The sequence below is a fragment of the Dermacentor albipictus genome, chromosome 7 (genome assembly GCF_038994185.2).
Source record: "Dermacentor albipictus isolate Rhodes 1998 colony chromosome 7, USDA_Dalb.pri_finalv2, whole genome shotgun sequence".
Lineage (NCBI taxonomy): Eukaryota > Metazoa > Arthropoda > Arachnida > Ixodida > Ixodidae > Dermacentor > Dermacentor albipictus.
In genome coordinates, this window is record NC_091827.1 from 112,167,209 (window position 1) to 112,185,356 (window position 18,148).

An 18,148-nucleotide genomic window follows, 5' to 3' on the forward strand; every position below is an offset into this window, starting at 1 on the left:
GTCCGTCCGTCCGTCCGTCCGTCCATCCATCCATCCATCCATCCATCCATCCATCCATCCATCCATCCATCCATCCAACCGTCCATCCGTCCGTCCGTCCGTCCGTCCGTCCGTCGGTCCGTCCGTCCGTCCATCAAACCGTCGATTCATTCATTCATTCATTCATTCATCCCGCCGCGGCAGCGTTTGCCAGTTTGTGCCTATGGTACGTAGTGTGCTTGCTTTCATCACGACAAAAACGCAGGTGCTGGGCTGTAGAGGTAGCGCACTAGGCTGCGATATTGTGAACGTTACTATCATCTATGGCCTTGTAGTTGGCGTCTCAGAAGCATGCTGGTGACGTATGCACAAAATTCCCGTAAATACGCGCTAGCAAATTAACTCCAAAGCGCGCACTCAGCATCGAGGACACCCAGGCACGAAACAGGCGTTACGCAGAACGGAAGCGTCTTCACAATGCAGTGAAATGTGCTGCAAATCGCGAACGTACGTATGCAATGTATAGACACAATTTTGTAAAATTTATTTGAGTTACCTAGAGCCCAACATTCAACTAATGTTTAGCACCTCTGCCACGATACGATGTGCCATCTGGTGCCATGATAAGGCTCAACTCACAGAGATTACGAACAATGGCGCAACATGCCTCAAGCGAACACGTCGCCCTGTGTGTTTTGTCGACTAAGCAGACAAGCAGCAGTGATACACGCGAGGTAACGTTTAATATAAACTCACCAGCCTCATATCGGATTAAACGATGGAGAAATTACACATTCGCCTCCAGTGTCACCGCTAGTAATCGTCAACCAAAGCAAACAGCATACAAAGCTTCGATTACACCATTTTAACAGTAGGTGGGATCCGCATATTTTTTCGTTACATTAATCTAATTGCGAATCACATCAATGAGCTAGTGAAAGAAGTTACACGTGTCAGAAGACTCAAGGAATGATACACAACCTATATAAGGAAAATGACCCATAACCAATGCTTCCTTTTTTAATGTCTTTATAAAGTTATAAAGTTCTGCGCAGTACTCTTGAAAAACGCAATGCTCAAACGTCTACTTCCCACTGCCACAATAGCTCTGCGTTGCAGCTGTTCTGACTGTGGAGTGTAATTTTCAAAAGCTCACGTATATGCGTGAACAACACAGATGTATTCACAGAAGCACAGATGTGCCTTATTGTGTGTTGCTCGCTCCTGTTCGATACCTTCGCCAGAGAAACATGGCGGAAAGACATTCGTTGGGTATACTCCTGTTTGCTGCCCACTTGGCCATATTGGAATGCAAGTTTCCCTTGGTATCAAGAAAAGCTTACAATATAAGTCAGGTAACATTTTTATGACATATGCACTAGTTTCACGGCTGTCACACTTTAAATTCTCCACCATCGTTTCAATTATCGCTTACAGTAATCTGTAAATGTCCGCTCAAGCATAACTTTTGAATGCGAGCCTTAGTTCCTGCTGTTGGTTTGTAACGTGTACATTAGAAAAATAAAGTCCCAATAATCTGAGGCATTGGACACATTTATGCGGTTGCGCGAAGCTTTATACATTACCATGCGGAATGTCTGAGCGCTATCGATACGGCAGAAATATCAAGTACTATAGAAAAAGAAGAAGAAACTGGCTCTAAACTCCTAACAGCGCCATTACCGAATATCTAGTAATCAATCTAGAATGTATGTGTACGAAGAATACTCAAGAAGTGGTTTCAGGGACACTTTGTAGTATACCACTTATATGGAAAAATACCAGTAGAACCCATCTCACGAACAATGTACTTCTGTATTTCCTTCTGTTTCGTTAGTCTTCATTGTGTATCCAGCGCCCAGTTCTCAATAGCGCGTGAAACGCGCTATGTGAGAACTGGGCGCCTCTCTGGCGATTCCTTTATTGCGAGAGCATTAATTGGCTCATCGTGCGAACTCGCCGTCATAAGAGAGCCGTGGCAGAAAACGGGCTCACAATTTACGTCATCTTCGCTTAAAATAAAGAAATTTCTCGCAATTCCACCAGAACGACGAAGCACTGATTGCGATAAGAAATTAGTAGATAGCTGTACGAAGTAAATATAGTATCAGCCGTACACACTTGTGAACAATCGCTTACTAACTCAATTTTTATCGCCATATGTGAACGCCCTGGGTCGATTTTTTTATTGCAGATTCCAATTCTTCTAAGGGACTAATTTCAAAAACATCTTGCGTAATTTTTCTAGGGTGACCGTAAAGTGAGAAAAAAATATTTTGCGTTGGTATATATGAACTCTGCATTCCTGAATAACGACAATAAAAACGAAACAAATTGATCAGAATGAAAAATTTGATGCATTGTTGAGTTTAAAGCTTTGAATATGCGCACACGAGAATATTGCGCCACACTCAAATGTTCCTGCCCTTACACGAGAACACCTTGACACCCGGTGCGCCAAGAGAAATCCTCGAGTTACAACGGCTAAGTAGGCGAACCAAAGCCCTTCCTCACCCAGGCCTAGACAGGAGGCAAGCACGGGACTGGCGCCGCCTGCAAACAAACACTTTCCCACATTTATACAGGCTGCACAAAATGTACCCAGACAAATACAGCAACACATGCCCGTGGTGCGAAGGAACACCGACATTGGAACACATAACATTCCAGTGCGCGTCACGTCCGGCGGCTGCCACCTCGCCGCTGCTAGACAACACTCTACATAACTGGTCGTGGGAGGCGCGACTCGCGGAAGTGGAATTGGGAAGCCAACTGGCGACCCTTGACCAGGCCCGGCGAGCCGCTGTAACCAGTGGGGCCGTGGAGGAGGGGCTCCACCCACGATAACCAAACAGTCTTTGTTACAATAAACGTTTACTCTCTCTCTCTCTCTCTCTCTCTCTCCTGCCCTTACACTGATATGTACATTCATAGCGTGATCGAACTGCGTAGGTGCGCGTACTCAAAAACTGTGTGGCTGTGTGTCCCTCAAAAAGCAAAACATGTAACAAACTTCCGCTAATATTCATCTTATCGCCAATCAGAGGCAACTAGTTTTCGCGAGTATGCAAAAAAAAAGGGCAACCGAAACGCACACACGGCGGCATCCTTCCTATGCGCACCCCTGTGAGCACTAAACGCGTTAGAAACCAGCGCTTCCATGCAACTCAATCCGAGAGAGGGAGACGCGCGAAAATAATTCCCTGTATTCCCACATAGTGGCAGCACATGAGAGAAAAGAAAAGGTTAGGAAATTGGCGCTCCTTTAAAAGTACAGATGGCGCCATCAATATACGGCATCAACCATTTTGGACTTGTTCGCGGTGCCATATATTTACGTAATTGACCCTCGAAGGGTTTAACAATGACAGAATGCGTAAGCATGACTCAACGAAGAGGTAGGAAGAAACAGACACACGGAAACAGCGCTCTCTTTGTGTGTCCGCTTTTTTCTACGTCCTTGTTCAGTCGCGCTTGCACATTATATCATGAATTCAAATCAAATAGCCCGTCAACGTGGTTTAACTAAATGAATCAGCATGGTGTCATGCGCGCAAAGGTAAACATCAACACATATTGCTCGATGACAGAAGAAACTGTCTGTAACAACGCTAGAGTTAGGAATCGCCACGGCAGCCGAAATTCTTAACTCTAGCTATTCCTAATTCGTAACTTCAGCCTTCTATTTTAGAGCTGCGCTCTAATATAGAAAGCAATATCACAATACAAAATTCATGGGCTTCGTTACAGATATGATAGCAGAGCATAAGTCAGTGGCCCGTTCAGTTATTGAAGTGTCTGGAATAAGTAGAAATAATTTTAATTCACCGATCATCGCATGCAGAAGCACAGAATCGTAGCCTTCCGAGACCCACGGCGCGAGCATGACTTTAGCGAAATCACTGTAAATACGGAAGTAGAAAGCGGAAGCAATTACGTCAATAATGATGTCACACAACATACGGTGATATGATATGTAACCGGCTAATAAATGAAAAACAGCTGCCTTGCATACTCTGAGCATCTTCCTAGCTTAGTACGTGTGACATCACTATATCGTCTCCCCTTCTCCTCCCCCGGCGCTCACTTGCTCGCTTTCTCGCAACAGCTGCGTTTCGCTCTTGTTACCTGTTCTACCCTCCCTCGCCTGCATGTCGTGCCAGGGGAAATACTTTCGCTCACTTAACCTAATAAACACCAACGCCGAGGTGCGATTGACACCAAGAGATGCATAAGTCAAAGATAAGGGTCACCTACCATTTCTATTTTATATTTGGTTAGTTTGTTATTTCCATCGTTAGGTTAGCCTACCAATCTCCACTCAAGTATTTTGCATTTTTTACAGTTTCCAGGGCTTTTTGCTAACGAATAATTGTGTATTTTTTCACAATAAGGTTACATTGCACTACGGATTGGTAGTGATGATGGTTGGTACTCGGGGGAACCGACACGTGCGTTGTTCTGCTCTTGCGTGCTCTTGCGCATTGGATGAAACGTGGTTTGAGTCATTACACAAAGCCAACGATGCAGCTTTTATCCGTTGGATATGTCTGCTAGGGTCCCGGATAGACCGTCTAAAGAAGGAGAAGGATAAGCGGTCTATGTGGGTTCGAAAGCCAGACAAGGAACTCGACATCGAACAAAAGCAGAGGAAGGAAGAAGAATAAAAGTTAGCTAACGTATGAATGAAGCTTAGCGCCCCCATTCCGCAAAGCAGTGAGAAGCGCTTCGATGCGAGCACTGCCAACGGTGCCGGTTCCGAAGCGTGAAAACCTAACCAAGGGCGGAAACTTCAGTGTAGGTCACGAAGGGGCTACCACTGACGTGCCGGTCGCGGAAGAAGACAACGTAAAAGCCAAGGATAAGACAGGAGGCGAAGACATGGCGGCTTCAGGTGCACGTTTCGGCGACAAGAATGAGGAAAGGCTTCGAGTTGTCATAGCTGAAGATTGCAACATGCGTAAAGTAGAACCGGCGATAAGAGAGAGGGTAGGTGCAGGTGAACGAATCCAGGTTAATTCGTACTGCGGAGAACTTATTAGGTAGGTGACAGGAAAAGCGAGTTAGCCCATGTGGGACACAGGGCAGGGGAGGTACCTAGAGGTGCTAATGGGCAGAGGGATTGGCGTATTGCACAGAAAGGGGGCTCGGATTGCAAAGCATACAGCCAGACATGCGGAATGTTTCAAAGAAAGTACAAATCGCATTGTGCTCAATGCTAAAAGTTCAAAGGCAGGGGTATGCAATTGAAAGGGCAGTGCTTGCAGTAAATATGCAAATTTGGACGCTAGCTAAGGCAATGAATAATACGGTCATTGATATCAAAAGAGAAGTGCACCGATCAGGACGCAAAGGCACTCTTATGCGTGGCGGGGTGCATTTTAGCAAAAGCGCCGCAACACCCGTTGGACATCAATTCACGGCGTGCGCTGTAGCTTCTTTAAGTGGGCCCAGGCAATCAGGAAGAAATATTCTGTATTCACTGCAGCGACACACCAGTAAACGGTAGAATTCGACCAAAAGGAGTAAGGAAATGAAGCACAAAGGATGATAATCGAGAAGGTAACATTTGTTACATAAACATGCCGGGTCGGACAAAAACATGTCTGGGAATTCAAACGGTCCTCATGACGAAACGATTGGCGTGTATGCATTGACCGAAACTTATCTACAACATTTGGAACAGCCGCCTATTATTGACAATTTTGTATATGAAGGGTGCAACATACAGGCTAGGTCAAGGAAAGGCGGAGGCGTAGGCATGCTAATAGGCAAGGTCTGAAGCTGCAGCTGGTAATAGACTTATGTATTGGGTGTTTGTGCATTAGCGGTACATGGCAAGGTAAAAGGCACGTGGCTGGGAGGAGCTTATGTATGGACACGTAGTCATAAATGGATAAATATAAGCAGTTGAATCAGTGCATTAGAAGCAATATCAATGAGTCCAAGAAGTCGCGTCAGGTGTTATTAGGGGGAGATACGAACACACTCGTAGGTGATTTAGACGTCTATATTAATTACAATGGTACTCTAGTACTAGATATGTGTTATTAACAAAACCTTCCCGCAGTTAACCATTAGAAAATCTTGCGCCCTTCTATTGTATTGTATTGCGCTGAAGCAGTTGCCAAACAGGTTGCCAAAAATTTTTAACAAAGGCGCGAACACATTTATTGTCTTGAACTGTGGTCATCGTGACCAAAGGTACGCACTTTGTACATCATTATACATACGCATTCGTGCCTGTTATACATTGGTTATACACATGCGCTACATATAGTCGCTTTTCTTTCGTTTCGTCATATATTGAGGCAAATAATTTGAGACCGAAATCACCGCACCGACTGGCTGTGGGCCAGTGAAATCGCGCCGTTGCAGAGGTACGGGCAGTATGGGAACGCTGGCTTGATGAGTGGCGTCGGACGCAGCTTTGAAAGAAGGCGATGACGAAGGAACGAACAATATATTGAGGCAAAGAACTTGAGACCGAAATCATAGTACGGACTGGCAGAGAGCCAGGGCGTCAGCGCCCTCGCAGAGAGATGGGCAATAGGGAACCCTGGCATGATGAGAGGTAACGGAGCCCGCTGGGGAAGACAACGACAACGAATGCCGGAGCAGTGACACGGGCGCGTTAGCGCGGTTACACCGAGGGGCGCCAAAGTCGACGACGATCGAACGAGCAATGCCACGAGACATTGCTGTTGTTGATAGTTTTTTCACGCACACATGAGTATTTCACTGAAGCGTAAACATAAACAGCTTCGCTTAATAAGTGTCATGGACAGGTCACGTGAAAATGCGGAAACAGGGAGTCATGTGTCGACTGCGCGTTAGTCTCAGAATTGATCTATGAACAAGGCCAAATCATAATATAGGACCATGAAAAAATTAGCCTGAGTAGCGATGATAGATGCTTAACATTAAACTAAGAGAATTAGTAACCCAAAGCACCACGCGAAAGCATCAGAATTTCCAAACAATAAATTAAGAGCAAATAACACAGATCGTAAGAAACATAGAGAAGAAAATGGAGACTTTTCTAATACTGGACTGGGAATATAAGGAACTCGTAGACGTTATGCAGCAGAAAATAATACAAACACGGACAAAAAAATCGTTTGCAAAGAGGAGACCACGTGGGGGATGGAACAACGTGGGGGATGAAACACGTGGGGGATGGATGGTGGGGGCTGGATTGGGGAAGAAATAAAGCAAGCTCTACAAGAGCGTAAGCAGGTGTGAAGGGATCATCGAGAAGCCAGAATGCTGGGAAGACACGAAGAGGTGCTCTTTAGATGGAACAAATACTGAGGAAAGAGAAGAGTTGCGAGGGAGTTAGTGCCATAGAAAAATAAATGTGCAATTGAATGTTTCGTGCATAAAGTTATCATTCGCAAAAGAGACGAAATCGCACCAAAACTATTCTGGAACAATCTAACAGCACTCGGAGCTCTAAAAAAAACTTACGAACGGCTATGAAAGATAATGGTATTGAGATCAGGGAAAGAGAGGCTGCGTGGCGGCGCATCACAGACTTTATTAGGGATAGCTTCCGCAGGAAAGAAAGTGTGATTCCGACTCAAACAGATCAAACAAGAACAGTTAGAAAGCTTTCATTGGAAAAAATCTTTAAAAAATGTCCCAATCACCACAGCAGCAGGACCCGATAAAATTCCAATACAGCTAATCAGAAACCCCAGTTCAAAGAGAAAGGCACTGCTTACTAATGCTATAAAGCAAGTGAGCAGAACAAAAAAAATTCTGGTTTATTAGCGTGAAAGGAAGATGAACCTCATACAAAAGCAAAGGTGCTAAAGATAAGTGGAGATTGTACAGGCCACTTACAGTAACGCCGGTAATATATAGAATGAAATGCAAGCCATAAAATTGGAACTATCGAAGTAGGTGGGAAAAAAATGGCATCGAGGGGAAATGGCAGAATGGGTTCTGGCGACGCAGGCGCCTAGGGAATGCCACTTTTGCACTCACTTAGGGCAGAGAGATTTCTGTAGATCCTAAAGGACCTTTATGAATAGAATTTCTAGCAGGCACGTACCCAAGGGGGGGACCGCCCCCCCCCCCTCCCTTTCGAAATTAAGACGCATACACCTCCCTCCCCACCCACGCCACCACTTCTCCCACACATTCCTAAAGCGCCGCCAAATAAATGTTGAAACTTGACAGCTATCCGGCGGTCAACATTTTGCTGCTTTCTTCAGTCCTTTTGGATGACAGAAGTTATCGGCATCTCCTGGGGTGTGAAGGCCAGTTTCTTCATCGATTCAGTGCCCACGCGATTAACTCGAGGTGCATTCAATTGTCCCCGTGTTTTCGACGGTCACGCGCACCGCTTTTGCTTCGATAGTTCAACTTTCTTTGTTTAGACTAATCCAGAGACCAGAAATGGGATTCGATTCGTGCAGGGTCAGCTAGTCTGTATGCACGTGGAACTAGTTGCGGCGAGAGAAAACGCCAATTGCGTTTACCTTTTCCTTTTGCTTCATTATTTCCTTGAGTAACGGCTCACCGGGACGATAACAGATTCTCGGAACCACATACGCGCGATATGGATTAGATAAGGTAGAAAATAAGATAATACGAGACAGCGTCCATCATCAAACCCTGCAATAACCCTTAAACTCATAGGCAATATGACTGTCACCTGTTATGTCGTCCAGCTTTTTCCCTAATTGTAGGCCTATTTTCGTGCAAGATTGTCAACTGGAAACAAGAGTCGCAAGGAGTTGAGAAATGAGGCGTTCGATTAAGGCAGACAGCCAAGAAAACAGCCTAACAGGAAGGGAAAGCGAAAATTAACAAAATTGCCCGTTGTTTATAAAAATATTTATGGATCAAGAACTTCTTATTTGAAAAGGAAGTAGAAACGAAAAAGGAAGTGGATTACAGTTCCATGTGTTCTGAATGATGCTTCTAAAGTTATCATTCGAACCGCCTAACGTGGCCACTTATCTGCTGTGCTTATGTAGGTGTTTTCTAACCTTCCGCGGTGGGCGTACTACGTCTAGAATCGCACCGCCCTGCGCCCTATACGCGATTGAACTGGACTAGCAGCCACACATCGTTACGTAACTACCCAAGTAACAATAGGAGTCGGTTGTGGCACTTCACCTGATAAAGCATTAAACGAGGGATCCAAAATAACTGTGATTGTTCCCCATATATATTTCTCTACAATTCTTCTAGAGCTAATTAAAAAAAAAACGCTACCATAGTTGGGTACAAATTAAGTCTCCAGCGAAGCCCCGCTCATGCCCTCATACCAGCCAGCCACTGCGCCTCCCCGAGGCTGCAAATAGTTCTATACTTCAAGCTTTTCCTTCTACCCAAATAAGGCGGTAACCGCAAACATGAATTGATGAGCGCGTAATTTTATACCTTTACCTCGCCTATTATAGCGGAATGTCCAAAACCTAATTCTTTATTGAACTGAAATAACATGCTTGCTTTGCTGCAACTATTTACTGTCAAGTTTGACTCCAGTTGGCAGTGAAGTTTCATGAGTAAAACGGGTTCAGCAGTGAAAGGAAGGGCACTGCAGGCTTGTGATGAGTGGAATACTCATACCCTATACACTTTGCCGATGTCTTTTGCACACTTCATTGCTTCCGCCGATGAAAAGACTCTTCAAGAATAGCAGATGCTCCGGAGCTATGAAGTACGACACCATTTTGAAAAGGCCACATGACAACGATATTGTTTGCTTCTGTGATTGACTGGCGAAGTAACACAACTCCGCGCGGTTTGTGTGCCTTGGTTGCCAACTGCTGCTTTTTTAAGGTGTAGTGTAGTAAAGTAATCTCTATTTTACACTTTGGCTTCTTTACTTGTTCTTCTCACTGTTCTTTCTGCGCTTCTTCAGTGCGCAAGTCCACATGACGTAGTTCCTTGTTTGCCAAGTAAAGGAGAGGTGTATCGCACAAGCGTATACCTGTAAAATACAACTTATTTCATTTCGTTTTTGTGGGTTTACGAGTTTTTATAGCGAATGGTGGATGTTATTCACATTTGTACTAGTGAAGTACAGCCCCCCCCCCTTGATTTGCATAGAAGTTGCCTTGGGTTGCCCCCCCCCTCCCCTTCCTAAAAAAAATCCTGGGTGCGCGCCTGATTTCTAGATACTATGGGAGCCTACGACAACGTATACAGGTAGTGATGGGATATTCTCAAGCACGAAGGCATGGATGATAATTCGGTGGAACTGCCGAGGGAAATATAGAGAGAAAAGCGAGTAGAAGTTGTACGGGAAGGGCGAAAATATACTGAAGTAGTGTAAGTTAACGAACGACTGAAGCAAGGATGTCCTTTCTCTCCAGTGGTGTTCCCGCTTTATGTTATTGTCATACACAGACTGCTTAAAAATGGCAAATTAGGGTTTTATGTAACCTGCAGGTGTAATGGGCAAACGGTGCAACCGGGGATGTATGGACTGATTTATGCGGACTACATAGTGCTACCAGGGAAGAATAAAACAGATTTACACACAGTTGCGAATATCTACTGCAACGCATCGACAAATCTAGGCCTCACGTTAGCACAGAGAAATCACCGATTATTATGTTTAATGAAGGTACGAGTAAATTCGTGGCATCATTTCAACAGCAATCATAACCATGGTCAAGCAATATGAATACCTGGGTGTATACATATTGTTATGCATGAAGAAAACGAAGACCAGTGAACGTGCTTGCGGTCCCGGGGGTAGGAAGGAAGAATAGGACGACGCTCAGTTGATGAACCAGCTGACTGCTCTTGCGCTCACCTCCGCGACTTAAAGTAAACGGTCCCCTTCATCCGTAAGGGTTACAAACGGTCTCCTTCGCACGCAACAAAGTGGTGGAGGTGCTGGGTATCGCTCACAACAACGGAACCATCACTGCCGCAGCTTCGTCGAAGCCGTCGACTTGTCGGCCTCCCACCATCAGCCGTGACCATCTTCGACATGCCAGAAGAAGGAGCCACTCCGAGGGCAGCGCCTAGCAGTCCACTGCCATACTACCGAGTTCCACCCACCTTCGGAGGCAAAGCGGGGGAAGATGCCGACGAGTGGCTCGTCCACTACAAACGAGTGAGGAAATCCAACGGGTGGGATGCAACCGCTCAGCTCACCAATGTGGTGTTCTCCCTGACCGATACCGCGCTCGTGTGGTATTAGAACCACGAGGACGCGCTTACGACGTGGGAACATTTTGTAGACGAGCTAAAGGCTTGTTTTGGGGACTCAGTCGCCAAAAAGAAGCGTGCGGAGCAGACACTGTCTCAACGGGCGCAGCTACCAGGTGAGACATGCACAACATATATCGAAGAAGTATTGAAGCTGTGCAAGGTGGTCAGTGCTCGCATGTCAGAAGAAGATAAAGTCGGACATTTGCTGAAAGGAGTGGCTGAGGATGTATACAATTTTCTAATTGGAAAGGAGAGCCTCAGTTCTGTGTCTGACGTCATTCGGCACTGCAGAACTTTTGAAACGCTCAAGATGCGTCGGATTGCGCCAAAGTTTGGTCGATTGGCAAACGTGACGATGGTTGCCAGTGTGGACACGAGTCCTTGCCTCGACCTTCCTTCCACCATCCGACAGATCGTCCGCGAGGAACTTTCCCGCCGCGAGGAGTTGCATTCAACTGCTGACCACCATGGCGTGTACACGTCACGTGAGGCTATGACGACGCCACATTCGGCCCCTTGGCAACCGATGGTTACCGCAGCGGCCGTAGAGTACAGCGCAGCCCCACAGCCGAGGATGACAACACGCCCTCCGACTCCGCGCTATGACCAACGCGCTCAACGCACGCCTACTCGACGCCCGATGTATCGTCGTGACACACGCCACGAACCAACCCACTACACGCGGGAAAATGATAATATCCGCTTCGTCGACGAACAGCCAAGGTTTCGACCTCTCCCGGTGTGTTATTTCTGTGGTGTCCCGGGTCATATATCGCGGTTTTGCAACCAGCGTATGACCACGTGGTATGGCCAGACCTCAGAGTTTTCTCGGCCCTCCGAACGGTCACACGCTGCCCCGTGGCCAGCACACGTGTCATCTGGCGACGAGTATTGGCTCAGCAGCTCCCGGAATCGCTCCGCGGCATCTGACAGGAGTTTGACACCCCCACCGCAACGTCGTGCTCCCCGTTCTCCCTCACCGCGGCATCGCACCACGTCCCCTTCGTCACCGGAAAACTAGCTAGCGCGGCCGATGGAGGTGAGGTCGCTGGAGACGTGCTACTGACAGAAATACCTCCTGTGTTGATGCTGAAAAACAAAGTGCGCGTGCTTGTAGATAATTTCCCTGTGATGGCTCTGGTGGACACAGGCGCAACAATTTCCATCATGAGTGTCTCGTTTAAACACGTGTTAGGGCGAAAGGTTTTGTTTAAATGGGACGAAGATTCAAAGTTCTGTGGAGTGAGTGGTGAGCCATTGCGACCTATTGGTGTGTGTAGTGCTGACGTATTTTTGGGAGGCCATGTTATTACGACAGAGTTTGTAATTATTCCTCGGTCGACTCATGATGTTATTCTCGGCATGGACTTCTTGCGGGAGTGTGGTGCTACTGTCGACTGCCGCACAGGAAAAGTATTCTTAAGTGGTAGGATTCCATCAGGACTCCTGGAGAACCCTGTAGATCGCGAAACTGCACTGTGTGTTTGTGGTGATACGGTCATACCTGCATCATCTACCGTTTGCGTTCCCGTTGTCTGTTGCGGCGCCGATTCCGACTGCTTCGAAGCTACCGTAGAACCGATGCACTTTAACTGTATGAAGAAGAATGTGTTGGTGCCACATTGTGTGGTGTCGATCAAAGGTGGACGCACTGGCTTATGGACCGTAAACTGTTCTAAGGAGCCCGTTATACTATCAGATGGCATGAAATTAGCCTTCGCCAGGGAACACGCGTCCTTATCAGTGGCTGAACTTACAGATGTGCCGGAAGAACCTGATGGCCACAGTTCGGAAACGGCCCTTTTGTCGATGGTAAATAAATCGCTCAGTACGAGTGAACGCCGAACGTTAGTGGGTGTGCTTTCGAAGCACGTTTCGGTATTCGACTTTGCGCAGAAGGACAATATACCTGCAATCCCTGCGTCTCGGACGCGCCATACCATCAACACGGGTTTGGCAAATCCGATTAGACAAAAGCCATATCGTGTTTCACCATCAGAGCGCCAGATTATCAACGAACAAGTGCAAGAAATGATTAAAAAGGGAGACGTACAAGAGTCAGCAAGTCCCTGGGCAGCTCCAGTGATTCTTGTTAAAAAAAAATGGATCTTGGAGATATTGCGTCGACTATCGCCGTTTGAATGCTGTAACAAAAAAGGACGTGTACCCACTCCCACGTATTGATGCCGCAATAGCCTGCCTTCATTCCGCCTCTTACTTTTCCTCAGTAGATTTACGATCCGGCTATTGGCAAATTCCGATGCATCCTGACGACAAGGCGAAGACTGCCTTTGTAACCCCTGACGGGCTCTTCGAATTTAATGTGATGCCATTTGGATTGTGCAACGCTCCGGCAACTTTCGAGAGATTTATGGACACTGTATTGCGTGGCTTGAAGTGGAACATCTGCATGTGCTACCTCGACGACGTCGTCATCTTTGGCCGCACCTTCAGCGAACACAACTCGCGTCTGGATATTGTCCTGAACTGCATCAGAAACGCTGGTCTAGTGTTAAACTCTAAGAAATGCCACTTCGGAGACCACCAAACACTTGTGCTTGGGCACCTCGTCGACAAGGATGGCATCCGCCCTGATCCCCAGAAAACAGCAGCCGTTGAAGCATTCAGTGCACCGCGCTGTGTCAAGGAGCTCCGTAGTTTTCTGGGGCTTTGTTCCTATTTCCGCCGATTTATTCCTAAATTCGCCGACGTTGCGTATCCGCTGACATGCCTGCTACGGAAGGACACCCCCTTTGAGTGGTCTCCGGAGTGTGACTCTTCTTTTCGTCAGTTGAAGTTCCTGCTGACGTCACGACCGGTTCTTCAACACTTCAGTCCGTCAGCTCCAACAGAACTCCATACAGATGCCAGTGGCATAGGTATTGGTGCCGTCCTAGTTCAACGCTACGGTGACCGCGAACACGTGATCGCATATGCAAGCCGCTCATTAAGTAGGCCCGAGCAGAATTACACTGTGACGGAACAAGAATGCCTCGCGGTAATATTTGCGGTTCAGCGGTTTCGTTCTTACCTGTATGGACGCCCCTTTACAGTGGTCACCGACCACCACTCATTGTGTTGGCTTGTGAATCTTCGTGACCCTTGTGGCCGCGTTGCGCGCTGGGCGCTCCGACTGCAAGAATACAGCTTCACCGTCTCTTATAAGGGTGGTCGACGACACGCTGATGCGGACTGTCTCTCGCGTATGCCACTTAGTACTACGGACTGTGACGCCGACGACTTCGATCACCTCGTGGCTTCTGTGTCGCCGCGTTTTCCAGACGTCGACTGCTTCAAAACCGAACAGCGAAAAGACGGTAAATTAACACCGCTCGTCACAGCTACGACCGCCTCGACGACAGCAAACCATTTGTGTGTACGTGATGGACTCCTCTATAAGAAGAACTTTTCCAGCACTGGCGCACGTTTTCTCCTAGTGGTGCCGGCGAGACTTCGCACAGCGATTCTGAGTGCTATGCACGACGACCCTACGTCTGGCCATCTAGGTTCGGCGAGGACGCTCTACCGGATTCAGGAACGCTTTTATTGGCCTGGAATGCGACAATCTGTTGAGACGTATGTGGCCAGCTGCATGCAGTGTCAGCGCCACAAACGGCCATCTACTGCTCCAGCAGGTCTTCTGCAGCCGATCCCGCCTCCAAGCACGCCTTTCCAACAAGTGGGCATTGACTTCGTAGGCCCATTTCTAAAATCAGCCAAGGGAAACCGTTGGATAGTTGTTTGCGTCGACTACCTCACACGCTACTGCGAGACGGCGGCAGTGCCCTCCGCAACTGCCACTGACGTTTCAACATTCCTGCTGCAATATGTGATCCTGCGACATGGTCCGCCTCGCGTGATCATCAGCGACCGTGGACAACAATTCACAGCAGACGTCGTAGAGGAGCTGCTTCGTTTGTGTGATTCCCACTTGCGTCACTCGACACCCTACCATCCACAAACGAATGGGCTTACGGAGCGCACCAACCGAACAATTGTAAACATGCTATCTATGTACGTTTCATCCGACCACAAGAACTGGGATGACGTACTGCCTTTTATCACGTACGCGTTCAACACCGCCAAGCACGAGACCACTGGCTATAGCCCTTTGTTCCTGCTGTACGCACGGCCACCCCAGTACACCATCGACACTGTTTTCCCCTTCTGCAGTCACGAAAATCCCACTGTCGCCGAGACTCTCTGCCTCGCCGAAGAAGCTCGTCGTATTGCTCGTTTGCGCACTTTGGCATCGCAGGACAGATCAAAAGCACGCTACGACATTCGCCACCGTCCGGTAACCTATCGCCCTGGTGATTTAGTCTGGCTGTGGACTCCAGTACGGAAACGCGGGTTATGCAAAAAGCTTTTGTCCACCTACGATGGACCGTTTGTGATTATTGACAGACTCACGGAAGTCACGTATAACATAGCTCGCCTCACGGCGAGTGGTAGAAGAGCTGCCAAGACACAAGTGGTCCATGTCGCCCGCTTGAAATTGTTCACGTCAAGACACATGGATTGACTCGCCCGGCGGGCTTCGTCTGCGACGAGAGGAATGTTACGCATGAAGAAAACGAAGACCAGTGAACGTGCTTGCGGTCCCGGGTGGAGGAAGAAAGAAGAGAACGACGCTCAGTGGATAAACCAGCTGACCGCTCTTGCGCTCACCTCCGCGACTTAAAGTAAACGGTCCCCTTCATCCGTAAGGCTTACAAACGGTCTCCTTCGCACGCAACAATATATAAAGAAAAGGCTTACTCAAGGACCCAGCAATATAATCTGAAAATAAAGGGGAAGAGCAATGCAACTGTAAAAAAAAACAAGGAGCCCTGTGGGGCTACAAAAATATAAGAAGGTGCTTGGAATCTGGAAAGGAGTAATGGTCATAGCGCTAACATTAACCAAAGATCCGTAGGCGTTGGCTTTGGGAGCTTATTGTGAAACCCCAAATGCGGCTCTGCAGGGTGACATGGGTTGCTCCTCTTATGAAGTCAGAGAAGCGCTGAGCAAAATTAGCTTTCAAGAAAGACTGAGGAACATATAGGAAGATGCGTGGATAGATGAATAAAGAAAGCGTAGATGCGGAATGGATGAAAAGGTCAAGAAGGTTTCTCAACCAAGTACATGGTAATTCAAAGTGTAAATTGACCACCAGGAGTCATCAGAAAGAATGTCAGGGCCTTACCAGAGCCCGATCCCTCAGCCATCCTCCTCCCTCCGTTCAATAATGCTTACCACCACCACCACGACCTTCTAGAAACGCTTGCGTTTAAAGTGGATGGAAACATCAACAGGTCAGCAGGCGAGAAAAGTAGGAGACGTTTAGAATACTGGTAGCAAAAACTAGTGAAGGGAATATTACGACCGGACAGTCATAGTCCCTAACAGTCACAGCTAGTGGTATAGGCTAGACTTGGAAGGAAAAAAATATTAAGGAAGTGTATATTAAAATGCTAGATAAAAACATCACATGCCTGAATAAATAAAGCAGGCTAGGTGACTTTTACTCCCCGCCTCGTTTCAAAGGGGATGCCAAAAAGACATCATCATCATCATGAGCTCCGAAACGAGAACCATGGCGTGCAGTTGCTTTCGGACGCTGCAAGTTCTGTCCTTGCTTGCCGCGCAATCAGTGGCACATACTCGGTCACCCACGTTGGCGGGTTGTTCATTGAAAAGAGGCACACAGCCAGCGCTAGCTTGATTCAGTTCCCGGGAGCGTTTGTGTAGGCGTGCGATGAAAAGCGGCACATACGCAACAAATTTATACCGGAGTCAACTAAAGCGTCTTGTAAGTGTCCTTGAGGAACAATTGTGTCGTGGGTACGACTCTGCTCATCATGAAAGAAACGTAAGGGATCTTCTTAGTCTCTGTCAGAGGGACACATTCCCACTGGCACATACCTACTTACCCAAGTTTGCGTCAAAGACGTTCATTAAATAGCGGTACACATCTACTGGTACATACTCAGTCACCCAAGCTGGTATTCAAGTTCATGGAACATGAGAAGACGTGGAGTCGCACTTACCCATTACTCCAAGTCGGCGTCAAAGTGTTTCGTTGAACATCGGTGCCTACAAAGTTCCGCATCTGCAATGACCCGTGTCGGCATCAGTGTAAAAGAGGCGTGTTGAGGAGCTGAACACGTACATACACGTATATACTCAGTTACCCATGCTGTTCTGACGCTTCATTTTGAACCCTGTTCCCTCAGCACAGCAGCCCGATGCGCTACCCAGTTCGCAATGAACTAACTAGTGAACCAGGAAGGCCTGACAACAGATCACAATCACAGAAATAAGCACCAATAGAAACAAAGCTAGCTTCCGAAAGTGCGTGAACTACCCTATACATGCTAACATCATGAATGTGACCCTTCGAAAACAGCTGTTCTTTAATGCTACGCATGCGTTAGCTATGCTTCTTTCAGTCCGATATGGTGGGATACACGTGGCGAAGCAAAGGACTCATCTCGTCTGCTAAAACTGCTACACCGTCACGTTGACTTTGGTTTCATGACACAAGAAGGCGCTGTGCATTATCTAACAAATTCGTGTAGTGGAAGGTCTCGAGTACCCGACTGCAGAAATATTTCCGCGTGTCAAATGTCTCTCGCGGTTTTTGTTGTGTTCGGCTATGCCTTCAAACGAACATAGTCGCCTTGCTTTCATACTGGTCAAGCAAGTCTACCGCATCTTCATGCGCCTCACCCTGAATGCCTGACGAAGATAGGTCCTCCTATCGAAACGTTGGCCAGCCTGTCTGAGGCACTTCATCCCTGTTTACAAACTTTATATCACAGTGTGCCATTCCATCTGTCAGCCCCTTTCTTGTTTTTGGACTTCCGGGGTGTCGAAGGTTTCGGCCTGCCAACTGTGGTAGGCGTACAGGTATATGTGATTTTTTTTTCAGCGGAGGAGGCTGTTGGCAGATTTTCATGGCAGAGAGGAAACTTTGGACTGGAATATTCAGGATGAC

At 47.3% G+C, this 18,148-nt stretch overlaps 1 long non-coding RNA gene across 1 annotated transcript in view; it reads left to right on the forward strand.

The window, feature by feature from the left end:
- Positions 1-1,186: 1,186 nt before the first annotated feature.
- LOC135907312 (uncharacterized) overlaps positions 1,187-18,148 on the forward strand; it is a 38,117-nt gene continuing 21,155 nt past the window's right edge. Inside the window, exon 1 of the long non-coding RNA XR_010565969.2 lies at positions 1,187-1,334. This is a non-coding gene — a long non-coding RNA (uncharacterized lncRNA). The remainder of the gene's footprint in view (positions 1,335-18,148) is intronic.